This window comes from Anoplophora glabripennis, unplaced genomic scaffold, assembly GCF_000390285.2.
Source record: "Anoplophora glabripennis isolate ALB-LARVAE unplaced genomic scaffold, Agla_2.0 scaffold48, whole genome shotgun sequence".
NCBI lineage: Eukaryota > Metazoa > Arthropoda > Insecta > Coleoptera > Cerambycidae > Anoplophora > Anoplophora glabripennis.
The window spans coordinates 1,026,476-1,047,928 of NW_019416270.1; the positions used below are offsets into that span (position 1 = coordinate 1,026,476).

Here is a 21,453-nt window from a genome sequence, read left to right on the forward strand (position 1 = left end):
TTCATTTTCAAGGGTAGCGACACCTGTGACAGAGTACACAAACTAATTTTATTTAGAAATTCTTGTAGAAGATAGAAACCGCTAAAATTCTGGTTTAAATATATAATAAACATGGAGTCGTGTGTAAAATGTTGTCATTTTACTTGAGGACACAAATTATAGAATTGTTAATAAATATTAATCTGAAAATTAAATACAAATGATCCTAAGTGTCCGTTCTAGTGAGTGAAGTAGTTTGGTTATTGTGCCTGACCTAGTTCCGTCGTAAATGCAATATATTGACATATTAACAGTATGGTTAAAATTGAGGTACTTTGGCATTTATTTAAATTATTCTTCTGTTCTCATGAACATTGAAATTTATCTCACTCACTAGCGGGAACCATTGCGAATACATTGATATATAATAATATTCAATTATGTTAGTTTCTTCGATGATTTGTGTCCTCATCTGAAGCTCTGTTACACGGTAAAAATATACATACTAAATCGCCCCTTAAGTAAAAAATTGCATGTTCTATGCTTAAAAAAAAACAATTTATAAAACAAATCCCTTTACAAAATTAGAATCGAATAAAATTACTTAAATAAGAGTAGATGCTGTTTGGGAGCAATTAATAACAAAATCCAGTTTCATTTGAATGAACACATTATATCCCATTAATGGAAAGATTGTTTCTGCATTGATATTTGATAATAAATCATTCAAAATAAAATCAGTAAATATAACTGAATGAAAAACCACAAATTCATTTAGGATTTAATTAATATAACATTTTTTTAATGCAATGTTAAGGTGAAATCAAAAATATAATTACCTTATAGCGGAAATTAGAACCTTACTGTGGAAATTTCATCAGCACATGAACAAAATACCACAAAATTTATGACTGAATTTCAGCCTACATATGTATGTATGAACAGAGATATTTACTAGCTTTATAGCTACGAGAAATGTTATTATGACTTGTTTTCACTGCACATAGACACCAATTGAAGCACTGTGACGGTCTGCAGCAACAATTACACTGAATTAAAATTTGTTTTCTCGCTGTGGAAAAATAACATCATGAGAGATGACAGAAGGTTATCGAGTTGAAATGTTAAGTGATAGGAGTTCTTTGAATGTAAACGTCAATTAGTAGGGATTATTTAATCAACATTAAATCACTAGTTGTACTGAACCGTCACGTGAACTTAAAATTAATAAATAGTTCATGGATAACATGCAGTTGTCAAAGATAAAAGATAAAAATTAAAATATGGAAGTAAATATTTACTTATCTATATAATACTAAAAAAATGTGTGAAATACCGTTTTCCATGTACTTGCTTAACTAACAAGGCTTAAAATAAAAACATTTGATTGCACATGTTTGATCGGAATTTGCGGTTTACTGTAATTTTATTAGGATACAGGTCAACAACACGAGATATGTGTATTACTTAGTTTCTCTTTTGGAGAAAACTGTTTAATTGAATGTTTACCATCGAGTTCTACATTTGTGCTGAATTGTTATTTAACCACTGCGTCAGGTATTTTCCTAGAAACTAGCGATGACAGACTTGTAAATGTTGAAAACAGTTTTATTTTTTGAATAGTTCGATGTAGACACATGTCTTATTTGTAGAAAAGAGACTAATTAGATATAATTGTTTGTCTTTGGTGGAAGTCAGAAGTTTAAGGTGATGAGAGATATCTGTAAATCACATGATATGGTTTGCGACTTACTTAGCAAAACTTCTACAAATTGTTGCCCTCAAACATAAATTATGAGCAAGTATAGAAATAAGCAAATAAGTTTAATTGATTTTGCAGATAAAGATATACCTGTTGTAGAATATGTTGCCTGTTAGTAATTTAAATAGAACATTAAAAAGTTAAGTATATATTAATATCACAAATATTGTACATTTTTTTTTCGATATTTTTAGATATATTTTTAAAAATATTTACCTAAACATTAATATTTAATAAAATTAAATATATATTTTGTAGTTTCATATCAACGTTGAGCACGAGCCAAGCCAATCTTGATATATCGATATGGGGGTAGAAAAAACCTAAGTGGCTTGCATATGTTCATCCCTTCTCAAATTTCAAGCGGAGTTTTGTGGAGGCAATTAGCTCACCTAAATGTCCAAATACACACTTTTTGCAATTATGAAATTTTATTTTTTTTTTGTTATATTAACATATTTCCTGTTATTTTTTAGAAAAACTTCTGCATCCAGTTCTACTACCTCTTTGACGTTATCTTAGCAATACAAAGTGTCTTAAAAACCTTAAATGATTTTAAAACATATTTCAAATCCATCAGATTATAGAAAATACTTTTAATTATTTTCTATTTTGTAGATTTTATATAACAGCAAAAATATTAATTTTAAAACATAAATTAGTTTTTTTTACAATTAGTAACATATGCCTACCTACCTAGCTAATATATTATAAATTATGTAAAAATCTTATGCTTTAAATTTTTAAAATTGAAAATGATTTAGGAATCGGTATTGAATGCTAGATGTTAGGAAACTGTTCGGTGGCGATGGATGTACGCAGGGGTGGTCCAATCAGAGACAATTTGATGTCGTTGTGTAGGTAGGACACTTCTGCATCGAATAGAAGCGGTCCGGGCATTCTATGATTACGGGGATTAGGGTTGCTAATTTTTATTTTTTTATTCTCAGGGCAAAGCAGTTAAAAATTTAGGACAAAGGGAACAAATAAGAACACTATTTATTTGTCTTACGAATCAAACAAAATTATATAGTTTTAACAAAAAAAATGTGACGATGGCGCGGCGGTTTATTAACGCGAGGTACTAAGGTGTCCAGCAACCACTAATACGCAATTCAGTTGGTATCTGGATTCGACCGTGTCCGAGCGTTTTTTGCATACCACTATTTCCTTTTCTCGAGGTGTTTTCCAGCGAGTGCGCGAAAATTGGATTCGAAGGTGTCATGCGTGCATCGAAAATGGTGGTGGACATTTTGGGCATATGTTGTAGTTTGTTTTGTACTTGTGCGTTCAAAAATTACTGAATTTTGCTTTTTGATAAGAACCTAAATTATTTTTAATACGTATGATTATTTGGACGACGTGAATGTTTGGGTACTTTAATTACATATTTTTCAAATACGTAATTTGATTAAAAGTTAAGTTCCTGTTTCAAGAAGTTCATAATTACTAAAATTCGAGCTAAAATTTAAGCACAACACCGTCTTCGTACTACAAAATCGATACATTTTATTTTATTTATTTGAAAACTGGAAAACAATTGTCTTGAAATTTACTAAATGTTTCACAATAATAGCTGTTTACATTTTTTCCGTAGGATAAGTTTGCAGCGTGTACATGTGGTGTGCATCAGCAGGTTAAGCGTTGTGATGAAACTCCCCAACTCGCTGTATTTTGAAAACTGTTAATCTTACGCCCCTGTAATGTACAACTTTTTTGTTCATTTATGATTACTCTATGTCATGCTGAAGTAATGGCAGTCAAACTTCTTACACCCTGTATACGTTTTGGCTATTTTCTACTCGATTTTCTATAAGGCTGCCGATGTTTAAATAGGCTAGAAGTGAACTTAGCGTGACACCTAAGTTTTCCAAGGCACTTAGAGTTGGGGGTGAATTTGTGTGTAGGTGCGGCAAATCAATATATGGCTTTCAAAGTACAATAATAGGAAAGATTTTTAACAATGGTAGTGTTGCCGTTATATTGATAGAGGTGCAGTTGAAGTTGCTGTACAGTTATGGCGGTTTTCAGAGTTATTTTGTACTTCTAGGGGTAGGTGGCAGAAATATATACCGGGCGGTATCTTTTATCGTTTTCGAGCTATAATGCGATTTTTATGTCTCTGTTTTTACACGATATCGCAAATGTTTTAAATACTGTACAGTTCCTTTTTTGGAATGCATGCCACAGTGTGGGTATAAATACATAAATAAATTCATTTGTGTACTAGTGATGATGTATTTTATTTTATCCATGATTCATTCGTAATAAAAATACAGAATTGGTTAATTTCTGACATATTATGTCAGAAGTTAACCAATTCTGTATTTTTTTTTAAATTCGGGGTTTCGTCTTCATTGACATTTTGTCACTACTACCTCGAGTAGTATATGCTAGAAGGGCAACATTGACAAGTGCGTATACAACCAAGTTCGGGAACCATCCATCAGTGGCGATATCGACAAGTTCGGGAACCATCCGTCAGTGGCGGTATCGACTACGACGACAAGAGTTTGAGTGCAGTTTAAAAAACGAATTATATCTTGATATTAAAAAAATAATTTCTAATTAGTACTATTACTCCTAAAACGCTGATCCCACTTAAAGCATACACCCTGTATATTCAGTGTCATAAGGGAGACTGAATTTGTTATTTCTAAAGGAGAGATATGCCAAAATACTCTGTAGGCCTACTTGCAAAATTGTTAATGTTTTGGCAACACACTTGTTATATTTAATAAATCCCTTTTAATTATTGGAAATATGTACTTAGATAATTAGAAAAAAAAATTTTCTCGGTATGAACTAACCGTGTTCAATATTTTGAAGTTACCGAAGCGTGATCACTTAAGGGCGAGGCTCTGAACGTTGTATAAATCGAATTATGCCTAACATTGTGAAGTTAAACGGACGTCATTTTGGTTTACCTAAAGCACGTTAAGTTGCTAAGTTTTGCTCTCGGGGGTAACCTTTTAAGGTTCCCCTCGCCGAGCCGAGCCGGAAATAAGTGCTTGTTTAATATCCAACATACACTAAGATAGTACGCAGTATTTAGTACATTAAAATAAATTCAGTATTCAAATTTTTATTGACGTAGCACATGTATATTGATTCTGTTTTCGAGGTCTTGGAAATCAACCAAGTTGGACTACTGCATTAGGATTTGAATTTAAAATGATATCAAGTGATATATCAGGTTCAACTTTATATTAATTTCGAACAAGATGAACTTTACATGAAACTGGCGTAGGATAGAACAAGGAATGAGTAGGTTTACAACTTTTTCCACTTAATCATCGTTAAATGCGACTAAATTAACCTTTGTAGTCGTTAGCCCTCAAAAAATAACTGAAGAACTTTAAAGGTGTTCAGAAAATGTATGTAACCCTAGGACCAACATTCATTAAATGTTGTTAGGGATTTTTTTTAAATTATACACTTTTTTTAAGTTTTAAAGACTGACTCGAAATTTGATGGTTGTATTTTATTTAGAAATATTGACAACAACCTACAAGATAATATATCAATAAAAATTAAAAATACAGGACTTGCAATAATAAAGTATGTTTTATTTTTTTCCTCAAAAACGGTGCATCCTACGAAAAAAATTCAACAGACTGATCTCATTGAGAATTGATGGCGGATTTCTAAAAAAATATCAAAACGGGAATAATTCAGTGGCGTACTGGTGCAAGTAGAAATATTCGGATCACCAAAAAAAATGCACATTTATCCCTCCAAAGCGTTTTTCAAATTTTGAGTCAATATCTTTAAAACTGAAATAATTAATAAAAATAAATGCAAAATTAAAATTTAAACACTCTGTATCTCGGAAACGAAGCATATTTCGTTTATATGAACTTTTTTTTCACAAAATAACTTCGGCGACTACCTTCTAAAATATTTCGCACTTATTTACAAATACCCTGTATAACTGATTAAAAATATTGATTTAAATTATAACGAAAGGCGTTTTCCAAGCGCTATTGCTAGGTTATAATATTTTCAATTTAGAAAAGTTCCAGAAGGCTTTGTTTACACTTACAGTGTATTAATAGAAAGGGTTAAAATTTAATTAACAAAATGAAAAAGAAAATGTTTTCACATTATATTTTACAGCATACAGGAATTCGTGATTAAAATTCTTTTTATCTTTAATACTTTTACTTTAATATACTTTTTATGTTATTTTAGAAGTATTTTCTTCAATAACGACTGCATAATATGGAGTCGTTATTGATACATATTATGTATATCCAGTTTAAGGTAGCTGCAGATATAATAAACAAAATAATCATGCAAATACAAGGTGTTTCAAAAATAAGTGCTAAAAGGTATTTATTTAATCCATAGGCCCGTCCGTAAGCTTTATTTTAATGGGCATAAAATATATAAAAAAATGTTTTCGGTAAAATATATTAGACAAACATTTTTTTAATTACGTGGTTAAAATTTTGTTACTCCCATAAATTTAAAATCGTCTCTCAGACTTACGTCGGTGGTAAAGTCTGTTTCACAACGAAACTTTTTCGCGACTGGGTGTAGTTAGCAACAGAGAACAGAGGTAGCAGGCAGATGAAAGGCCTCTCTGTAAAGGAAAGGATGTCGGTCTGCAAAATTGGAAGGTCACTGGAGAATAGCGCTCATAGGACAACGCCATTGTCAAGGCCGTCGCAGTTACTGGCTCCAGGTGACCGGTCATTCCAAGTGCGTCACCGTCATGCTACGTGTTCGGTATAGGCAAGGGCATTAGCTCTTTTGACGGGGTGGGAGAAAGTTCTCGTGGTCGCCGAGATCCTGCTGAACGCTTCAGAAATACTTTATACACAGTCCATGTGTAGAGGTATTATTCTCTTTACTTTCGAAACAGCAGTACTTACTGCTTTTTTAGAATGCTCTGTGGAAATAATAAAATTGTGCATCCTCAGAAAAACACAGGAAAAGAGGGTCGAAATAATGAGAGTATATGAATAATTTGAAACTAGAGTTCGCTCCATAAAAAAAAATTATAAATATTTCGTCTTCCGAGTTATACATATCAAATTAACATGCACTAATTTTATTAAACGTTTTTCTGATGATGGAGCAGTAATAGAACTACGGGTTTGTGAAACGAATTTGTTGGCTAAAAACGTGTTTCTATTACAACAAACCTTTCACAGTGTATCATGCTACCAGAGAATGCCAACGGATATACGACTGTTTCAAAAGACCTCCCGTAAATACAGGGGGTGATAGTACGATAAAAAATAAGAATTTTTTGTCTAATGAACTATATGTCTATCTCCTCTTGTTTTCGAGATATGGAGCGCCAAAATAAAATTTTTTAAATAGAATTTTTACGAAAATTTTCAAATGGTGCGAAATATTTTTATGAAATTTGGCATTCCGGGGTTTTTAAGGATGCCAAATACGTTGGTTTAATTATTTTTTGGATATTTCATAGAGGGCGCTAGTTATGCTACATTCCTATTACATTTTAAGTTCTAATTTTTTTAAGGTTAGGTTTTTTACCATTCGGGCTCCAATTTCTATTGTACAATTTTATTTTCTAAAAATAATGTACTCTTTTTAGAACTTCCTAATGTGGACGGTTTTCGAGAAAAAAGGCTTTTAATTAAACTCTTACAATATTACGGTGTATAAAATAAGTGACTTTTCTCAAAGTAGGCTAATGTCAAAACTTATTCTCATAAACAACACATACATTCTTAGTAATATCTTAAACTCTAATTAATTTTATATCAAAATTTTAGTGACTGTAATTAGTCGTTACTAACTAGTCACTAAAATTATTAAAATTTTGATATAATGTTAAATAGAGTAAAATATTATTGTGTTGTTTATAAGACATCCATCAATAAATTGAAGACAATTTTTGCTCCATACAAGATATCTATAGTACTTTTTTCAAATGATCAATTACTTATAGTTTAGCATCATTTGATCAGTCTATTTAAATAGTATATAACATTTTGGTGTTGAAAGTACAAAGAAATTTTAAATATATTTTATATAAAAAAGTACATAGCTACGTAATAATTTCCGATATTTGTTGCACGTTTAAATGATAATGGGTTTGAAGGAGACTACGACAAGCCATTTTAATGATACAGATAAGGTTCACCTTTCATTTGCAACATATTTAACGACTACACTATTCAATTTCTTGGTGGCGCTATTAACTTCGAACACAAAAAAATGTCAAACTTTAGTCATCTAGTTATACAGATTGATCAAGTTCATTTTGTCCACAAGTATCAGATTCGCAGCGGTAAGTTGCTCATATATTTAAACATATAATACAAAACCTTCATTTAATAACTATATTTACTAGACCTAAGTAAAATTATTGCACAGAAAGGTACTAAGTATTAAGGTTTCCTATTTAGTCCCTAATACCGTAGATTCTCTTCTTGATCTGTGCATCTCGCGGATAATATTAATTAAGATCAAGTAGTAACTTCTGAATATTAAAGAAATCGAGAGTTACTTGCTCTATCAACGAGAATTTGCCAAAATAACATTGATATTCAAAAATAAATAATTTGTTATATCTTATAAAAATATTTTCAGTATAATTGATTTGTTTTATCTGAAGTATACGAGTATCTCCATTAGTCTGATACAAGATGTATTATGTGGCACACAAATTGAAGCAGCAAGTTCTTTTGCTAGGTTCGATAAATTCAATAGTAATATTTTTCCTAGGGATTTCCAGGATTCTTATATGGTGGGTTTCTTAATTGAGTGTTCAAGAGAAATTCTAAAAACAGTCTAATGAGTAGCGAAAGTTGAGTATTAATTTGAATTTTTAGAATAATTCCCTTACAAAATTTGGATAAACCATTTGTAAACAATTTCATGCATTTATAAAAGTTTTAATCGAAAGTACTGTATCGTTTTTTGTAAGTGGTCAAATTAAAATTATTTTCTTTATTGAAAGACAACATAATTTTCAACTGGTAGAGAATGAAATAAACAAGTTAATTTGAAAATTTCATTCCTTCTAATTCATAAGATTTCCCAGGTTCCTCTTATTCCCGCAATACATGGTGGTTAAGGTTAAGGTTGAGTCGTTCCTGTACGCAAATGTTGCGTGCCAAATAATAACATGCCGCAATCTTTGCTTTTAGAATCAGAGGCAGAGCTACTAATATCAATGCACCTAGATATACACAAGTTAATCAAGACGCCTGATAATTTACAAAATATTTTCCAGATTCCAGGTATCTTGTAAGTTTTAATTTATAGGCTTCCATTGTTGATTTACATCGAGTGGTCACTTGAAATTAAATGCAAATATCTTGCTAATTAAACAACCTGCTAAGACATAAAACATTTTTATTTTCAATGTGAGGCAGAACTGGAATTAATTAAAAGCTATAATTAGATTTCTTCAGAAATGCAAAACAAGTTTTATTATTTAAAGATAAAGCAACATTTAAAATGTACAGGGAGGTATGTTTGTGACCTTGTATATATTTCGATAAACTCCAATTAGGTTTGTTTCCTTAACTTTTAATTTAATTACAATAAAAAGTACATATTTGCATAATACTATTGAACAAAACTATTTTTCTACACTAAACGCGTTGCATGGAATTTATCATAAAATATATAAGTATCAGCAAAAGCTAACAAAATAATAATTTTTTTACTCATAATGAAAGCGACTGTAGAAAAACCGAAGCTTTTAATAGATGCCATTTTTACTAACGGTGGTGGAAGCATCAACTACACATTCACATTTTAGTCATTTCACTGTCCGCGTCATTGTACAATAACATATACATGTCTGCCTCCGTTTTGAAGCTTCGCATCGATCAATTTATTCGATATGTATCTAGTGTATCTAATGCCTGCCCTGTCGGCCTAGCGTGCCGCTGAACAATTCAGGTTTTCTGCTAAGCGACGTTGACCGTGCTTTGTTGAGTGTATGGCACATGTTTCTTCGGCAGTCAGTAGCATGACATATGAGCATAGAGCGGCACACAGTTTGACCATAGATTTAGCCTATTTCTGTTAACACACGCGTATTGCCGCTTACTAGCATCATATAGATTGTTACTGTTTATTTATTTAATAGTTTAGTATTTAATTGCCAATATCTTAAAATATTATCGTACTTTGGAATTACACTAAAGGTGACCATGACTTTCCTATTATCCTGTAGAAGATAAATAGATGTTGGTCTTTTACATGAATAAACACAGTTTAAATAAATAAGTATTTCTAGTGGTGTGTTTTGTACGTCACCACCGACGTATCCACGTCTAATAAAATTGGAAACTGCTCAAAGTAAGAGGTGTTTTCTATTCGTAAACATAATTTTATTACATTGGCTTCAAGACGATTTTACTTGGCAATGTTACAGCATGTGTCCCCTGATACGTTAGGAAAATGTTGGGAGTTTCGAATTCATGTTTGACAATTGTACTTTTCTGATCATCACAAAACTACAGTGATAATCAGTCTGTAGAAAATTGGACGATAGTAACAAATATAAGAAAAAAATGTTAACAAAGATTTTGGTTACTTATACAAAATGTGTTGAGCCGATCAATGGATTATAGGTACTACAGTTCAATAGTCCAAGTTTACTTATAAAGAAAACAATGTGCTAAGCCATTGTAAAGTGTAGTTTAAAATGTATTATATAATCCATGAGTGGGGGATGTGAAGGAATTGGTTTCGCTTTGCCATTCAGGGTATGAATAGCAGCTATTTCGAAATGATTCAATTCGTATTATTAAACTGAAAGTCATAATCGTAATAAAATAAGCTATAAAATCTGAAAGGATTGAAAGGATTTGAAACAACAGTAATATTCAGTGAAATCATGTGGCATAAAGTCACGGAATATGTCACCGTCAAGTGGAAGAAGAGTTTCATTATTAGGCACGATGCGCGATGTAGACACATCAAGCAATAATTTAAAATCAGTAACCCGGAACTTCCTGAATAAAACTATTTGAATTTTACTCACGAAAAAAACAACAAAACACTTAACGAAATGGGAAACAAAATACAGGAATATTCCTCTTGTAAATTAAATGCATACGCAGGTTTTTCATAACCAGTAAGGTCATGTCTTTTAATTTAATCAAAAGCTGTCATCTCTATTTTTACTCCCTTCTTTAAAAAAATTACGCTTAGTTCGTGAAAAACTAAAAAGAAAATTTCAGATCTGCTTTAGATATTTTTTTCATGAACACAACGAAACTTTCGCCAACATTCCATCGTTGAGGTGGCTATTATTTGACATGGACAAACAAATAGTTTATTTGGTGCAACTTCAATTTAGACATTTACGTGCTAAATGAAACATCGGGTGCGAAGTGAAGGAAATCTGACACACAATAGTCTCAATCCATTCGTAATATTTGTCGAATCAGTCACCGATTAGTCTGTTGTATTCTTGCGCCAGCCTGTGCAAAGCACAAAATGGAGATACAGCAAAATATTTTTAGGGTTTATCAACATAATAACAGTACATATGCCATTTGCTAATTGCCATTAGCACAATCTAGGAAAAACCAGTATCTTGTATTCCGATAATGAATTACTGTTCCCCAGTAATTTAACGGTAATTTTTATACAGGGTAGCCCATCTAAAACGTACCGCAAGGCATTACAGGGTAGTAATGAACATTTCGGCAAAATAAAAAAAACAGGTAAAGTTTGCTTCTGAGGGGGACAACTTTTGGCGCAAAAAGCATAGCAAAACCCCCTAAGTGAGGGTGCCATCCCCAAAATGTTTTTAAATGGGAATGGGGGTCAAGTGGGGGGTCATTAGAAAGGGCTTTTAATTCTCTATACATCGATTCTTACTTTTTGAAAATCGATCCATTATTTTAGAAAATATGCAGCTTTGAAAATACGAACAATATTTTTGACGAGAAATGCGAAAATCGATTTAATTTTACTTCAAAACTTACGGTATTAGCTTGGCAAATTCGTTCAAAAGAATTCGCTGTTTTTTTTCTGATTTGCGAATTCTTTAGCCTGATTTTGGTGAGCAAAAAATTGTCCGCTTTTTGTTTCGTATTTAGATAGGCCACAAGAAGTTGCTAGATAACTGTCTTATGACTTGTAGTTGAAGAGTACCAATACTGCCGAGTCTTTTAAATTGATTAATTATGGTGGACTTAATTCCAGAAAGAGTAGAAATTATTGAGCTTTTTTTCAAAAACAATGAATACAGAAATCGGGTCGCCGAACTGTTCAACCAACGGCATCCTGAGAAACATGTGTCTGGAAAAATTGTTCGCGAATTGGTGGTCAAATTTCGCGAAACTGGCTCCGTTCGTAACAAAAAGAGGCAGGTTGAAAATCCGGTACTAAATGAACCTACGGAAATAGCGGTATTGGGGCAAGTGGCAATGGATAATACGCTGAGTACAATGCAATTGGCTACTGCGACAGGAGTGAGTCGTACAAGTGTCCCACGAATATTAAAAAAATACAAATGCCATCCTTATAAGATTCGGCTAGTGCAAGAGCTAAATGAAGACGATTTTGATCGTCGTTTGCAATTTTGCGAAATAATTACTGAACGAGCGATAAACGATGATTTCCTTTTTAATGTGTGTTTTTCGGACGAGTGTACGTTCTTCTTGAATGGTTTAGTGAATCGCCATAATTGTCGTTACTGGGCTGATACCAATCCAAGTATTTTCCATGAGACACACTCCCAACACCCCCAGAAGTTGAATGTATGGGCAGGTATTTTTGGAAATTCCATTGTAGGTCCTTTTTTCCTTCCTGGAAATTTGACAGGCGATATGTACTTGGATTTACTACAAAATGTCATCTACCCAGCTCAAACAAATATCATAGAGTAGGACCCTGCTTACAATGAACACGAACTGATTTTCCAGCAAGACGGAGCTCCTCCACATTACTCGGTCAATGTGCGCAATTATCTAAATGAGACGTTTCCAGGACGCTGGATAGGACGAAGAGGTGCAATTGAGTGGCCCCCTCGGTCACCCGACTTAAATCCTTTAGATTTCTTTCTCTGGGGGCACATTAAAAGCAAAGTTTACAGCACTCCACCTGATACCTTGGAAGATCAGCGAGGACGAATCATTAATGTATGTCGCGAAGTAACACCGCAAGTGCTCCAGAATGTTCGACAACGGTTTGAAGACAACCTGTATCATTGTATGCAAGTTGGCGGACAACATTTTCAGCATTTACTTGACTAATACCGTAAGTTTTGAAGTAAAATTAAATCGATTTTCGCATTTATCGTCAAAAATATTGTACGTATTTTCAAAGCTGCATATTTTCTAAAATAATGAATCGATTTTCAAAAAGTAAGAATCGATGTATAGAGAATTAAAAGCCCTTTATAATGACCTCCCACTTGACCCCCATTCCCATTTGAAAAAATTTAGGGGATAGCACCCCCACTTAGGGGGTTGAAGATTTTGCTATGCTTTTTGAGCCAAAAGCTGTCCCCCTCAGAAACAAATTTGATCTGTTTTTGGATTTTGCCGAAAAGTTCTTTACTACCCTGTAATGCCTTGCGGTACGTTTTCGATGGGCTACCCTGTATATACCATGTAGTATTTTTGCACAGGGAAAGTCCGTCTTAAACAAAATAAATATCTTCATTACCTACAAAGTATCTATCCTACATTTTTAACAGATCTTCATATTTTCTTTGGAAAGCCCACCTATGTTTACACAAACCGATGGATTTTAAACACACGGAGCGAGACTAAACGATCTATTTATAACTTTAGAAAAAATATACTCGATATTAAAAATCCCTGCACATCTGTGTGAGTATCGATTTATAAGCTCCCAAGAAATTTTATTTCAGCCAAAAGTTTTATAGGGAAATAAAGTTAGGCACATCCCTGTTCCTGCTTGTATTTATTATAAGACCGTGAGCCAAAATATCTTTTTCAGGATTAACAAAACAAAACAGACTGTATTTTGGTACACGGGCAGCTATATTTAAACCAGAATCTGGAGCAACAGGCTGGAGGTATTTGTCAAGTCTTAATGATATGCTTTCATTTCTATTAGTGTAGAGTTTAAAAGGAGATTAGTTTTTCATAGGTTGTGTTTTATCTATTTTTAATTTCACAAGGTCGCTTTGCCTTGCCGCTACAGACCACATAGAGGGGAACTCTAAAAATAAAAAATAGGTATTGTACAAATCGATATAATTTATTAAAAATATGTAGGTTCACCTCCTATACTGATGATGGTCATTTCTAAATAGATTATGAACATGAAAACCATAAATTTAAATCCATGAATGCATATGCTTGTGTTTCAAATATATATATTTTTTTAGAAAACCTATGCTGGTTATATAAGTGTGTATAACTTTTTTAAATTTAAATAGAAAATTATCTGCTTCAAATCTTTGTCAGATTGAGGTAATTTATTATTTAAAAAAATACTCAAACTCAGTAAGGGTAGAAAAGGTAAAGATGAGTTTTCGTGAAGTAACTAAATACTTACATTGTCTTTCTCCACGACCGTTAGCGAATGTAATAATTTATTTTTAATAATATAATGTAAAAATTCTCACTTTTGAGTTAGAATACTCTGAAACACTTGCTTCTTACGTGTTTTGCATGCATTGTCATTCTATAACAAGATACATACAAGATGAATATTTCGTAATCGAATTAAACGACTAGATTGCCATGGATTTGAAAACTGTCAGTGTCAAGTGTAAATGACGGCAAGGTAATAATTATTTTCAGTCAAGTTTTAATGTAAATAAAATAATGAGTGAAAAATCGAGTGAAACAGATACATAATTTGATAATATTCCACCTGAAATTACAACTTGTGCAAATAATATAAGCGAGAATCTGCTTCCGTAAATATCGAGACATGAAATTAAAAGTATTACGTGGTATTACACTGTTAAGGGATTGGCAACAAGAAAAGAAAACGGACTCCTTTGCCGAAAATGTTTTCATTGCGTTTTTCGGTGATTTATTAAAAAAATGGAAATCTTCGACTCTATGGAAAATATATTCAATCCTAAAAGCAACGATAAATGTGAAACATGATATTGATATTTCAAAAAACAAAAAATTTAAAACTTTGTTAAAACGCTCTTCTTAAAAGTTCGCAGTCAAGAAATTGAAGATTTTTACAGAAGAAAATGTTAAACAATTCTACGGAATATATTTAGCTACAAAGGTAATAAAAATCACAATTTTTGGGGGCTTGTCGCGAGAATGAGCTTTGTAACATTAAAATTTCCCAGATTTGGATCTGTAATACTAATTGCAATTCCTAATACAAAAACTAAAAAACCAAGAGAGTTTACAATCGCGAGAGATTTTTATAATATAATAAAAGAAATACTGGGCTTTGAGACCTTATAATGTTCCTTCTGATAAATTTTTTATTAATTCCAAAACAATAAAAGTACTACACGCTCTGGAGGGATAAATGTGCATTTTTTATGGTGATCTGAATACTTCTACTTAAACCAGTGGCGATTGTGCGAGAATGACAGTCTTTTTTAATAAAAAAAATGGTACGCCATTGACTTATTCCGTTTTTATATATATATTTTTTAAATCCGCCATCAATCCTGAATGAAATTGGTCTCTTCAATTATATTCGTAGGATGCACCGTTTTTGAGGAATAAAATAAAATATATTTTATTGTAGGTTATGTTCATCTTTTTTTTAAAGGTACAAGTTGAAATATTCGGATCACCCCAAAAAATACACACTTATCCTTCCAAACCGTTTTTCAAATTTCGAGTCAATATCATTAAAATTCTGAAATAATAAATAAAAATAAATAAAAAGTTAAAATTCTCTGTATCTCGAAAAGGAAGCATATTTCGAACTACATACGTTTACATGAACTTTTTTTCACAAAATAACTTCGGTAAATACCCCCTAAAATATTTCACACTTATTTACAAACACCCTGTATAAGTACCTATATCGAATGTCCGAATAAAGTGTATTATTTTAAACAGAATTTTCATATACATACACTTTTATTAATATGGCAATTAACAAATTTAGGTAGTTTGATATAATATGGAATATTGTGAAAATAAAAAAAAATAAATTTTGTGAAACTGGTGCTCATAAAAATGTTCTAAACGATTTTACAACTGAATTGTGACTTGTTAAACTTTTTTAAATAATGTTTTACTGTGATTAATCATCTATAATATAACCTGTATATTAACAAATTCATATACAGGGTGGCCAAATGAAAACGAAACAGAGCCATTTTCAGGAACTGCGTCAAGATTGTAGAAAAACTCTCAGACCCATCGATTTTAGATTAAAGGGGAACATTCTTTGCTAGTATTTTTGACTCCGCCACTTTCATCCCCACCCCACATTTAATCAACTAAGTATTATAAAATTTAAAGTCTGTTGTAAAGAGAATTGTAAGAGCTTTCAAAAGAAATATTACTCAACCCCCAATGACATTTAAATATCTTGGGGGTGAAAGTGGCGGAGTCAAAAATACCAGCAAAGAATGTCCCCCTTTACTCTAAAATCGACGGGTCTGAGAGTTTTTCTACAATCTTGACGCAGTTCCTGAAAATTGCTCTGCTTCGTTTAGGCCTGATTTTAAACCGTGATTCAAAGTTGATTTGTCAATGTGCGACACATTTCTATACAATTAGTAGTTAAATGTTTATGGTTTTCTTTCCTAAAGATTACATTTCGAACCGGTGATAGTAATCAACGGAAAATATTTTTATTTGCATTATTATAATGATAATAATATAACTATTGTGGTAATTACATATTTATAATTATTATTGTGATCCACTAATTAATATCTGAGTAATTTATTGCGAGTTACACTCATTTTGCAAAAGTGTTTACCCTAGATATAGGTGATTTATTTATTAAAAATACAACATACAATACAATTATGTCTAGTAAGGTGGACAACGCATCCCAAACATTAATTTAAGTCATATTTGTACCCAATAATTTACAACAGTTATAATTCGGGCATTAAAAATTACTCACTTTGTTATCATGTATGCGTCAGAACCCACTAGCCATGAATTTAAATTCCAAACGCAGGTCTTTAAATGTCAAATTTAGTCTAGTGATTGCACTGCCCAAAAAAATGTTAAAAATTCAGGGTTGTATTGCAAAAGGTTGACATAGTAATAATTCTATCTACGGTCATAACTCTAGACATCCTTGTTTGCAAACCGCATTATAATATTCTGGATAATTTGGTGGTGACATATGAATATAGAAATTGGCGAGGCACCGTTAGAAGCAAATTTGTATAATAAAGCAAAGTGAACCTAACTAATGGGTATATTGATAGGAACGGAAGTAGGTATTCATCTTGGTCCGTAATTTTGTAGGTCGGACGATACAATTGATAACTTGGAACAATAAACCGTAGGTAACAGGTAGGTAATAGTTTCCTATTAGGCACGTAGGGTTTTAAAATTGTTAAGAGGTGAGTCATTATTTTTCAGAAGTAGTGAATCCGGGATTCTTAACAACTGTGCTTTAACTTAATAGTCAACAGGATCTTTTCCAGGTAAGTCGTTTAAAAACTAACTTATTATTTGGTAAATTGAAATATAACGAGCGTTCAAATAAAAACGTGATCAAGTTGGTTCTGAAAATTTGGACGTAGGGCGTAGCGTATAGCAAATGAACTTAAACGTCATCTGTCGAAGCGCTATATCGCCGCTATCAATTTGAATATTTTCGTTTTAAAAAGCGTTTAAAATGGTGTTTTCTCAAGAGCGTTTATCATAGAGTCCTACTTTAGAAATGGACGCAAGATTGATGGAATATGGAAGTATTCTATTGAGGAATGTTTCATAGAATTTCAAAATCAATTTCCCGGCGTTGTTGAGTACAAAATTTTTCAAAGTGCAGTTCAGCGTTGTGTTAATGTTTTTCGTGAAACGGGCAGTGTAACAAGAAAAGAAGGAAGCGGCCGACCTAAAAAGCGGACTGAAGAATTAAAAGAAAATGTCCAACAAATAATGGAAAATGAGGTTAAGTTGGTCGCTATAAGCTACTCTCTACGTCCAATGTGTCAGAGCCAACTTCGACCACGTTTTTATTTGAACGCTCGTTATTACAAAGTGCTTTTATCAACTAAACTAAGAAAGTTTATTGAAAAATACAAAATGAAGCCTCTGTTATTCAAGTAATAACTGGTGGTGCTTTTCTAACAGCTCTAAATAACTTTCGTCATTTTCTTTAGTATTTTTTGTTTTTGTTTTATTTAAGTAGATAATATATCAATTTTGATTGGTAGAAAAGGTTAGAATCGGTAAATTTATGTAGTACCTACCTACACCTATTAACATTTTCGGATTTAAGACTGGCATTGTGGAATCTTTATGTCTAGTTAAAGTTACATCAGGATTGTAATTATGACATAATTATGGCTTAGGTATATTAAAAATGAAAGAACTTATTTTTATTATGGTTTTTATTATGGTAGGTTATGGCATCTGTTTCAAGTTCATAGGAAGCTATCTTCAAGATTTTTGTCTTATTTGTGCGTTTCTCCAATCGTTATGTAAACATAGCATTTTTATATTTGTTCACAGCAAAAGCATGGAAAGGTTTTTATATAGAAAAATCTAATAGAGAAATTAATAGATGATGCATGAGAACGAAATAGACTAAGAAGAGCAATTAAAACAAGTAAAGCGGAGAGAGAGGATGACATATTATCGGAAATGATAAAAATGACAAAATACTTAGGAGGAAAGGAGGAAAGATGAGAAATCCCAAAAGACTGATAAATCAACCTAATAGTGCCTATGTAAAAGTCAGGAAAGTATGTAAGTTATGAGAATTACAGAGCAATATTCTTATCCTTGGTGGATAGAGATGAGGCTAAGATAGACTGTAGAGAAAGAAATGGGAGAGGAACAGTTTTCAGACAGGACGATATACATATTGACAAATTTAATAGAAATAATAGTTAGAATAGGAGAGGAATCCATGCCGACATTTCTTGATCTAAGGGCAGCCTTTCGATTAGATAGAAAGAGCAATGATATCACTGGAAGTATCTACATATGAAAAAGTAAAGGGAAGAGTCCAAATAGCAGAAGAAACATCGGAAGCATTCGAATGGGAAAAGGGTTTTAAATAGGAGTAATTTAATAGTCTTATACCATTATTATTGATATTAGTATCAGAATAAGTACAGAATTATATCAGACAATAGTTGGATATCACATATTCCAATCGGTAAAAATAGTTATGATGTACCATGTTAGAGGATTTATAGTAAAAATTAAAAAACCGTTTGATGTATTTGCAGAACAAGTAGAACAATTGAAAATGAAGATCAAAACTGAAAAAATATAATGGGAATAAATGGCAAAGAAGACATCAAAACAAGCATAAAATGCAAGGAAACTGAGCTACACATAGTAACAACTTATGACTATCTAGAAGGCATCATTACTGATAATGAACAAATAGAATTAGAATTAGCAAATAGAGAGAAAAATTCAATCATTATAACTATTAAATAACATACTAGGAAAAAGAATTGACCCAAAAAATGAAACTAAGAATATATTAAAACGAAAACCAATAATGAATTAAACAGAGGCAACTGAACTAGTATGAATATTTGATAAGGATGGAACCAAACAAGGAGAGTACACGCAAGCAATGTAACAAAAACGTGCAATTTAACAGATCACGAAAAAATGGATATAACTAAGGCTGTCAGAACTGAACTGTGGGTCATAGGCGTACGCATGATTTATTAAAAAGCAAGAAATTAAATTGTCTACAATACACCACGATAAACACCAACGGATAGGAATTAATTACGAAACATCCGCACTATAACAAATCAACAGTATCCTAACGTGATGTGAACGTAAAAAGCATTTTGAGGCAGCGGCTCACGCATGTCTCGGTTGACCCGCTTGACACGCCATTGAATTGCGGCTCTCTCTGACCAGCTTTAGATATAACAAATAACCAAAGACCTCAGAATGACTAGACAAGTAATTCCCTATGCATTGCAAAGGAATTGTTTTGATTTTCCACAACTTGAGAGATCCTGCTGTTAAACAAGGATGAAGATAGATCTTTGTTTACTAGGGAACTCTTAACCAGTGGCGTGTGTGTTAAAAAGGGTGATACATTTTAATATTTGTCTAATTTATATATATACTTACCGATTTCACACCTAATTTGATTTTAAAATAATGTTAATGACTTCTTTTTTAAATAAATAGAACCATGTTCTTTTTACTTCATAATGGCACTTACTGCCGAAAAAAAGTAATACTAGTTATAACAAGCTTTATTTTCTCAGTAACAATATACATCAATATGTAAAATAATACTAATTAATAAAAGTTTTTACCAGTTCAAATAGGAATCACAAAGTTGTAGTTACATATAGTATGGTAGCCATACAATACTTGAATACAATAATATGCATATCAAGTAGGACAATTAAGTGATAAATGAAAGAGAAATAGTAAATGGGGTCATTACACATATTTTTAAGTTCTTTAATTTCTTAAAACAGATTTATTGGATCTAATTTGTTCTGGTGGCAATTGATACAAACAAAGTGATCCAGAAGTATGTGCAAAAAAATTGAGGGAAAATTGTTTAAACGAATAGGGGTCCTTCATATACATTTTTTGATTTAAGCCCCTTTAGAGGAGTTACGACCCCTTAAAAGGAGGTGAAAAATGTAAAGTTTTTATTATTTCTTTCAAACGGTTTAAAATTAAAAACTGAAATTTAACTGATTAAGCTTCTTCTAGACGAGTATTTTTTATTGTCCTCGCCCTATTATAAGACATTGAAATGAACTACCTCCTGCACTTTTTTATTAGGTTTTTTTGGGTATTTTCGAAAACAAATTCTTTTCAACACCTATTAAATTTAGTAATTTTTTGCCCTCTTTGAATTTTTTGTCAAGTAAAAAATGGCGGGAAGCTACTAGATGTGCAAAATCAGACATTGGAAAGGAGACTACGTGCGTGTAGGAATCTGAACATAATTTTTTTACTCAAAACCTGTAATACTTATCAAAAAATTCAGAGACAAACAAATTTCTAAATTTAAGAAGCCTTCAAAAAATTTTTTTAACTGAAAAAATTTACTCCAAAATAAAAAATGTGCAGGGTTCATCTTCAATTCGTCTTATAATAGGACGAGGACAATAAAAAATACTCGTCTAGAAGAAGCTTTATCAGAATAAATATTGTGAAATTTCAAATCGTTTGGAAAAAATTAAATAAAACTACATTTATATGATGGATCCCCTATTAAAAGTGGTAGTAAAAAATATAGTAAATGACCCTATTGAAATTCTTACTGATTTTTAAATAATATCGCTTTTGTTAATATGCTTCTAACTCTACCTTTCGCAGCTGAATCATTCAATTTTGACGTTTCATGGTGAATGCGAATATTAAAATATTTTGCCAAAATTAATTTTATTAATTGCATTAAATGACTGTTTGATGGATCATTATCTAAAATATGATTGCCAAACTCCTCATAAACTGACATTGGTAAATTTCTTATGGAATGTCTTTTTAAAATACCTATTATGTTATTTTTTGTTAAAAGTTCTTGCGTAGCTAAATAATATTTTACAGATTTCTCTGCAGTTTTACATACATCCACAACGAAAGAGGAAGCATTGATTAATTTTCCATATTCCTTTCTTTTCTGTAACAGTGATA

The 21,453-nt window shown here is 31.8% G+C and overlaps 1 protein-coding gene across 3 annotated transcripts in view; it reads right to left on the reverse strand.

Moving 5' to 3' along the window:
• The window catches only part of LOC108904980 (fibronectin type-III domain-containing protein 3A), a 415,064-nt gene that overhangs the window by 62,384 nt on the left and 331,227 nt on the right, over positions 1 to 21,453 (reverse strand). The window contains exon 1 of one of the 3 annotated variants that reach the window (XM_023457345.1): positions 819 to 1,008. The exons of the other annotated variants lie outside the window; for them this stretch is intronic. The gene's annotated coding sequence lies outside the window, so the exon portion shown is untranslated. Of the gene's footprint in view, positions 1 to 818; positions 1,009 to 21,453 lie in introns of those variants that run through there. 3 annotated transcript variants of the gene reach the window in all.